Raw genomic sequence first — 8,595 nt, forward strand, 5'->3', positions numbered from 1 at the left:
GAACATTCTCAATTTTTCCCTATTAAATATGATGTTTGCTGTGGGTTTGTCATATATGTCCCTTATTATGTTGAGATATATTCTCTCTAAACCAACTTTTTTATTCAGATTGCAGTCCTTATTTTTTATTTAAATTCAATTAGCCAACATATAGGGCATCACTAGTTTCACAAGTAGTTTTCAATAATTCATCAGTTGCGTATAATACCCAGTACTCATCACATCTTGTAACCTCTTTAATGCCCATGACCCAGTTACACCATCCTCCCACACACTGCCTCTTCTGCAACCCTCAGTTTGTTTCCCAGAATCAAGAGTCTCTCATGGTTTGTCTCCCTCTCTGATTTCTGCCCATTCAGTTTTTCCTCCCTTCCCCTATGATCCTCTGCACTATTTCTTATATTCCACATAGGATTGAAACCGTATGATAATTGTCTTCATCTGATTGACTTATTTCACTTAACATAATACCCTCCAGTTCCATCCATGTTGATGTGAATGGTAAGAATTCATTGTTTCCAAAGGCAGAGTAATATACCATTGTATATATAAACCACATTTTCTTTATTCATTCATTTGTCAAAAGACGTCTCAGCTCCTTCCACAGTTTGGCTATTGTGGACATTGCTGCTCTGAACATTGGGATTCAGGTGCCCCTTCATTTCACTACATCTGTGTCTTTGTGGTAATACCCAATAGTGCAATTGCTGTGTCATTAGGGTAGCTCTATTTTTGACTTCCTGAAGAACCTCGATATTGTTTTCAAAAGTGGCTGTACCAGCTTCCATTCCTACCAACAGTGTAAGTGTCCTTTCTCCACATCCTTGCCAACATTTGTTATTTCCTGTCTTGTTACTTTTAACCAATCTAACTGGTCTAAGATGGTATCTCATTGTGGTTTTTATTTATATTTCCCTGATGACAAATGATGTTGAGCATTTTTTCATGTGTCTGTTAGCCATTTGTATGTCTTCTTTGGAGATATGTCTGTTCATGTCTTCTGCCGATTTTTTGACTTGATTACTTGTTTTTTGGCTGTTGAGTTTGAGAAGTTCTTTATACATCTTGGATACAAGCCTTTAACTGATATGTCATTTGCAAATATCATCTCCTTTTCCAAAAGTTGCCTTTTAGTTTTGTTGACTGTTTCTTTTGCTGTGCAGAATTTTTTATCTTGATGAAGTCCCAATAGTTCATTTTCAGCTTTTGTTTCCCTTGCCTTTAGTGGCGTGTCTTGGAAGAAGTTGCTGTGGCCAAGGTAGCAGAGGTTGCTGCCTCTGTTATCCTCTAGAATTTTGATAGATTCTTGTCTCACCTTTAGGTCTTTCATCCATTTTGAGTTTATCTTTCTGTATGATGAAAGAGAATGGTCTAGTTTCATTCTTCTGCATGTGGCTGTCCAATTTTCTCAACACCATCTATTGAAGAGACCGTTTTGTTTTATTTTGTTTTGTTTTTTATATTGGATATTCTTTCCTGCTTTGTGGAAGATTAGTTGACCATAGATTTGAGGATCCATTTATGGACTCTTTCTTCTGTTCATTGATCTATGTGTCTGCTTTGTGTCAGTACCATGCTGTCTTGATCACAGCTTTGTAATATAGCTTAATGTCAGGCATTGTGATAGCCACATTCCCCTGGCTATTCAGGGTCTTTTCTGGTTCTATACAAAGTTTAGGATTGCTTCTTCCAGCTCTATGAAAAATATCGATGGCATTTTGATAGGGATTACATTGAATGTGTAGATTGCTCTGGGTAGCATAGACATTTTAACAGTAGTTATTCCTCCAATCCAAGAGAGTGGAATGTTTTTCAATCTCTTAGTGTCTTCCTCAGTTTCTTTCATAAGTGTTCTGTAGTTTCTAGAGTACAGATCTTTTACATCTTTGGTTAGGTTTATTCCTAGCTATCTTATGTTTTTTGGTGCAATTGCAAATGGGATCAACTTCTTAATTTCTCTTTCTTCAGACACATTGTTAGTGTATAGAAGTGCAACTGATGTCTATGCATTGATTTTGTATCCTGCCAGGGTGCTGAATTGCTGTATGAGTTCTAGCAATTTTGGGGTGGAGTCTTTTGGGTTTTCCATATAAAATATCACATCATCTGTGAAGAGTGATAGTTTGACTTCTTTGCCAATTTGAATGTCTTTTATTTTTTGTTGTTGTCTGACTGCTGTGGCTAAGACTTCTAATATTTTGTTGAACAACAGTGGTGAAAGTTGGCATTGTGTCATGTTCCTGACCTTAGGGGAAAAAAATCTCAGTTTTACCCCATTGAGAATAATATTCACTATGGGGTTTTATGGATGGGTTTTATGATGTTGAGGTATTTCCTCCATCCCTATATTTTGAAGAGTTTTAATCAAGAAAGGATGCTTTTTTTTTTCCCTAATGCTTTCTCTGCATCATTGAGAGGATCATATGGTTCTTTTCTTTTATTAATGTGATGTATCACCTTGTTTGATTTGCAAATGTTGAAACAAACTTGCATCACAGTAATTAATACCACTTGGTCGTGGTTAATAAACCTTTGAATGTACTGCTGGATCCTATTGGCTAGGGTCTTGGTGAGTATTTTGGTATCCATGTTCATCAGGGATATTGATCTGTAATTCCCCTTTTTAACTGGGTCTTTGTCTGGCTTTGGGATCAAGTCAATGCTAGCCTCATAGAAAGAGTTTGGAAGTACTCTTTCCATTTCTATTTTTTGAAACTGCTTGAGTAAAAGACATATGATTTCTTCTTTAAATGTTGGTAGAATTCCCATGGGAATACATCTGGCCCTATACACTTGTTTTTTGGGAAGCTTATTTTATTTTATTTTATTTTGTTATGATAGTCACCATACAATACATTATTTGTTTTTGATGTAGTGATCCATGATTCACTGTTTTCGTATACCACCCAGTACTCCATGCAATATGTGCTCTCGTTAATACCCATCACTGGGCTAACCCATCCCCCAACCCCATCCCCTCTACAACCCTCAGTTTGTTTCTCAGGGTCCATAGTCTCTCATGGCTCTCATGGTTAGTCTCCCCCTCCTATTCCCCCCCCTTCATTTTTCCCTTTCTTCTCATAATGTCCTCCATTCTATTCCTTATGTTCCACAAATAAGTGAAAACATATGATAATTGATGTTGTCTGCTTGACTTACTTCACTTAGCATAATCTTCTCTAGCCCCATCCATGCTGATGTAAAAGTTGGGTATTCATCCTTTCTGATGGCTGAGTAATATTCCATTGTATATATGGACCACATCTTCTTTATCCATTCATCTGTTGAAAGCCATCTCAGCTCTTTCCACAGTTTGGTTATTGCGAACACTGCTGCTATGAACATTGTGGTGCACATGGCCCTTCTTTTCACTACATCTGTGTCCTTAGGGAAAATACCCAGGAGTGCAATTGCTGGGTCATAGGGTAGCTATATTTTTATTTTTTTGAGACACCTCCACACTGTTTTCCAAAGTGGCTGTACCAACTTGCATTCCCAACAACAGTGTAAGAAGGTTCCCCTTTCTCCACAACCTCTCCAACATTTGTTGTTTCTTTCCCTCTCCATTTTTGCCATTCTAACTGGTGTAAGGTGGTATCTCAGTGTGGTTTTGATTTGAATTTCCCTGATGGCTAATGATGATGAACATTTTTTCATGTGTCTATTAACCATTTGTATGTCTTCTTTTGAGAAGTGTCTGTTTATGACTTCTGCCCACGTTTTGACTTGATTATTTGTTTTTTGGGTGTTGAGTTTGAGTTCTTTATAGATCCTGGAAATCAGTGCTTTCTCTGTAGTGTCATTTGCAAATATCTTCTCCCCTTCTGTGGGTTGCCTCTTTGTTTTGTTGACTGTTTCCTTCACTGTGCAGAAGCTGTTTATCTTGATGAAGTCCCAAAAATTCATTTTTGCTTTTGTTTCACTAGCTTTGGAGATGTAACTTGAAAGAAGTTCTGTGGGCGATGTCAAAGAGGTTACTGCCTATGTTCTCCTCTAGGATTTTGATGGAGTCCTGTCTCACATTGAGGTCTTTCATCCATTTAGAGTTTATCTTTATGTATGGTGTTAGAGAATGGTCGAATTTCATTCTTCTGCATGTGGCTGTCCAATTTTCCCAGCACCATTTATTGAAGAGACTTTTTTTCCATTGTATATTTTCCCCTGCTTTGTCAAAGATTATTTGACCATAGAGTTGAGGGCCCATATCTGGGCTCTCCATTCTGTTCTATTGGTCTGTATGTCTGTTGTTGTGCCAGTACCATGCTGTTTTGGTGATCACTGCTTTGTAATATAACTTGAAATCAGGCAACATGATGCCCTCAGCTTTGTTTTTCTTTTTCAACATTTCCTTGGCAATTTGGGGTCTTTTCTGATTCCATACAAATTTTAGGATTGTTTATTCCATCACTTTGAAAAATCCATTAGAATTTTGACCGGGATGACATTGAAGATATAGATTACTCTGGGTAGCATAGACATTTTTTTTTCACTTTTCCTTGCTTTAATATTTTTTGTCTTTTTCTGCTTTTGAAATGAGCTCTCAATTACAAAATATCAAACTACACTATGGAGAAGCTCACAAGGACAGATCGCAGAGGCAGGTGACAAGAGGTGGGGTGTGATTGAAGCAGTGGTTACAAATTTTCACAGGAAGCTAAAATTATCCAACAGGTTGTGCCCTAATGTTAGCACAGGTTAGACTAGTCACTACCTTGGTGGGCTGCCTCAGTGTGTTTGGGTTCAGATTCTACATGGCAATACGATTTCTTCCAGTTAAGAGTTCTTGGCTTGCACCAATCACAGGGTGGCCAGAGGGCCCCGGACCAGTCTATTAGTTTTTCAAAATGCTGTCGTAGACCTGATAGATGTACTGAGAGACTTCGGGAGCTCTGCATTTCAGCAACAGCGTATAATTTGAGTTTCCTGGCTGGATACGTAGCTCAGCCAAAATCCAAATACCATTAGTGAGCTTCAGGGATTGGTACAGCATGTCCTGCCCTTCCACATTCCTCTTGGCAATAGTATAAACATTGGGGCGCCTGGGTGGCTCAGTTGGTTAAGTGACTGCCTTCGGCTCAGGTCATGATCCTGGAGTCCCTGGATCGAGTCCCGCATCGGGCTGCCTGCTCGGCAGGGAGTCTGCTTCTCCCTCTCCCACTCCCCCTGCTTGTGTTCCCTCTCTCGCTGTGTCTTTCTCTGTCAAATAAATAAATAAAATCTTAAAAAAATAGTATAAACATTGTTGTTTTGCAATTTGCTGGAAACAGTGTCAGCATTTAAATGACATTCCTTAATCTGAAACCGAAGTTCATTTTCATTGGGAATATCCTTCCATGTGGCAAGGAAGACCTGGCGCTCCATTTTGCCATCTTCTACAAAAACCACATTGAGTGGGATGAGGCAGCTGAAGTAAAAGACATCAATATTGTTTTTCACAGCCACCTGCAGGTTATTCAGAGGTTCCATCTTCATGACTGGGCCCAAGGTGTTGAGAGGCAGGGAGACATCAATGCTTTGGTTCGGCATGAGTGGTGTATGGATGGCCAGAGGAGTGCTGGGGATGACACCAAAGCTATTCTTGTTAAACTGGATTGCAAAGTCTGTCATGTGCTGCAGAGCTTTGTTGGTGAAGTTCATCTCCATATAGATGTGCCCCTGGCGGTGAGTAAATGTTCCAGAAATCTCCAAGCCTTTAGCTTTTACTGCAGACAGCCAGACAGCCTTAGGAGCCACATATCCACCAGGTGCCATCCCTATTCCCGTGGAGAATTCAAATAGGTCATTCAGACCACTGCTGACCACAGCAGGAGTAGGTGAAGGAGCAAAGGTTGCAGGCATTGATGAGGGGATGAAGGATTGTCCCACTGCCGGACTTCCTCCAATGCCCCCGCCAAGGTCACTGACAAGCAGACTATCTAGTCCTCCTCCCAAGAGATCCACTGCTCCCATCTGCATGGAGGACACCTGTGGCACATTGACTGGGGGACCGAGGTCAAGGTTTAAGAGGTCTCCTAGAAGGTCACCTTGGGAGGGGATAACCTGAGGCTGTTCCAGGGTCGTGGCTGTGGTGGTGCCAGCAAGGCTGTCACCTGCATCAGTGCTCCCATGATGTATTGGCAAGTGTTTGTGATGGATTCCATGACTTCCTTCCACAAAAGCATTGGGAGGCTTATGGTACACCGAAGCCAAAGATCCAATGTGGCAGATTAGCTCATCCAGCAGAGTTGGCTCAATAAGATCTGTCTCCTCATAGATCAGTGGCTTCTCAGACAAGACTACTTCTTTGGCTGTGACAGGGTCTGTTGAGAGAAGGCGCCAATAAATATAGCCTCAGTCTCGAAGGTCAGGATTATCAGAATCCTGTGTTGCCAAACTCAAGACTTGCTGTACCAGCTCCTGTGTTTCTGATGGTTTCTTAAGAAACAGCTTCATGATGGCAGTAAGCAGAGTGAGCTGCACCTGAGTGCTTTCATCATGAAAACCCTCCAGGAAGCTCTCTAGTAACTCATCTGCATTGTCAAGTCTCTCAGCATATTCTCCCACAATCCAAATCATAGCTGCTCGAGCGTCTGGTTCATCCAGTGAGTCTAAGTTCTCACACAGAGTGGCAATGATACTTTCATACTTGTTGGGGTATTTGCGAAAGATGTCCCTGATGACGACAATTGCCTCTTGGACCACATAATTTACTTTGGTCTGGATGAGATCAAGCAATGTGCATACACAGCGCTCAGCAGATTGCTCCACTTTGGTGGCACACCGTCCGATGGCCCACACAGCCTTGCAAACAAAGTCAACATCCACCTCAGGCATATTCCTTTAATTCCACCAGAACCTGAGCAATGTTGGCTTGGGATGCTAAACGAATCATGATGTCCAGTTTCTCTAGTTTAACATAGATAGGATCATTGTACTTCACAAAGAAGACTTTGATTTCCTGCTTCAAGATTTCAGGCCTTTTCTGGACAGTTAGATTGATATTCCTCAGGGACGTACTACACCTCTGGCTCCCCAGACAGCAAAGTGACAAGTGGAGGGGCCAACTTCTTCAGCAGCATATTGTAGTAGTCAGAGTCCTTGGGTAACAACTCCAGAAACTTCATTAGGACTTTTACCGCTGAAAGCACCACTGCTGAGTTGGCATGAGATAGCCGGGGAGTCACACGCTCACAGATGCTCTGAGCCTCCTGGTCATCTTTAGGGTTGTAATTAGACAGGCAGTCCAAGATGAAAACCTGGCCCCATTCAGTGCACTCATTCAGGGCTGTCAGCAGCTTATTAATGTTTTGTGGGTTCAGATCAAGTAAGTTGCTGTTTGGGTGAGATTCACTGATTTCAGATAATGCTGCTACAGCATTAGCCACCACCATTGGATTTGAATCTGCTATGAGATCCCGCAGAGAATCCAGGAATCCCTGATCTTCTACCATTTGGGCATTGATATCATGGAGTTTTGCCACACAGACTGCTGCTGTTTCCCGAACATAGGGATCTTCATCCTTCAAGCACTTGTGGAGAGGCTCACAGAGATATTCTGTAATCTTGTCCACCCGGATGCACCCCATGGTCCTGACTGCTAAGGCCCGAATTAGAGGATTGGGATCTTCACAGTCCTTCACAAAGCTGTTGACAGCCATGATGGCCATGTCTGGCTGACTCTTGGCGTAGTTCATCAAATAGAGATAAACAAGCTTCTTTAATTCCAGGTTGTCAGTTTGCATACAGTTCACTACATCTGGAAAGAGAGAACTAACGTCCTTCCCCACGGTCATGGCAGCAATCACTTTCTTCACAGTCTCCTTCCTCTTTTCTTTCTTTTCATTGTTGAGTTCAGCCTTTAATTCAAAGATTTCTCCTTTTTTATTGGTTGTGAAGTACTTGGAGTCAGTCATGGTTTTGGATCTTTAATGTGCACCAGAGGCAAGGGTGGGGGTGGCGGCAGCAGCCAGAGAGCACGGCCCGAGCCAGCATAGACATTTTAACAATGTTTATTCTTCTGATCCATGAGCATGGAATGCTTTTCCATCTTTTTGTGTCTTCTTTCAATTTATTTCATGAGTGTTTTGTAGATCCTAGAGTATAGATCCTTTACCTCTTTGGTTAGGTTTATTTCGAGGTATCTTATGGTTTTTGGTGCTATTGTAAATGGAAATGTTCCCCTAATTTCTCTTTCTACAGTTGCATTGTCAGTTTATAAGAAAGCAACTGATTTCTGTGCATAAATTTTGCATCTTGCCACATTACTGAATTGCTGTATGAGTTCTAGTAATTTGGGGGTGGAGTCTTTTGGATTTTCCACGTAAAGTATCATTTTGTCTGTGAAGAGAGAATTTGACTTCTTCTTTGCCAATTTGAATACATTTTATTTCTTTTCGTTGCCTGATTGCTGTTGCCAGGACTTCTAGTACTCTATTGAACAATAGTGGCGAGAGTGGGCATCATTGATGCGTTCCTGGTCTTAAAGGAAAATCTCTCATCTTTTCCCCATTGAGGATGATATTTGCTGTGGGTTTTTCATAGATGGATTTTATGAAATTGAGGAATGTTCCCTCTATCCCTATACTCTGAAGAGTTTTAATCAGGAAAGGATGCTGG

General features: G+C 41.1%; 1 pseudogene; it reads right to left on the reverse strand.

Annotated features, from left to right (window-relative positions):
- Positions 1 to 4,487: 4,487 nt before the first annotated feature.
- LOC118014173 lies at positions 4,488 to 7,958 on the reverse strand (annotated as a pseudogene).
- Positions 7,959 to 8,595: the final 637 nt, after the last annotated feature.

This window comes from Mirounga leonina, unplaced genomic scaffold (genome assembly GCF_011800145.1).
Source record: "Mirounga leonina isolate KUSES-001 unplaced genomic scaffold, KU_Mleo_1.0 Mir_101283, whole genome shotgun sequence".
NCBI lineage: Eukaryota > Metazoa > Chordata > Mammalia > Carnivora > Phocidae > Mirounga > Mirounga leonina.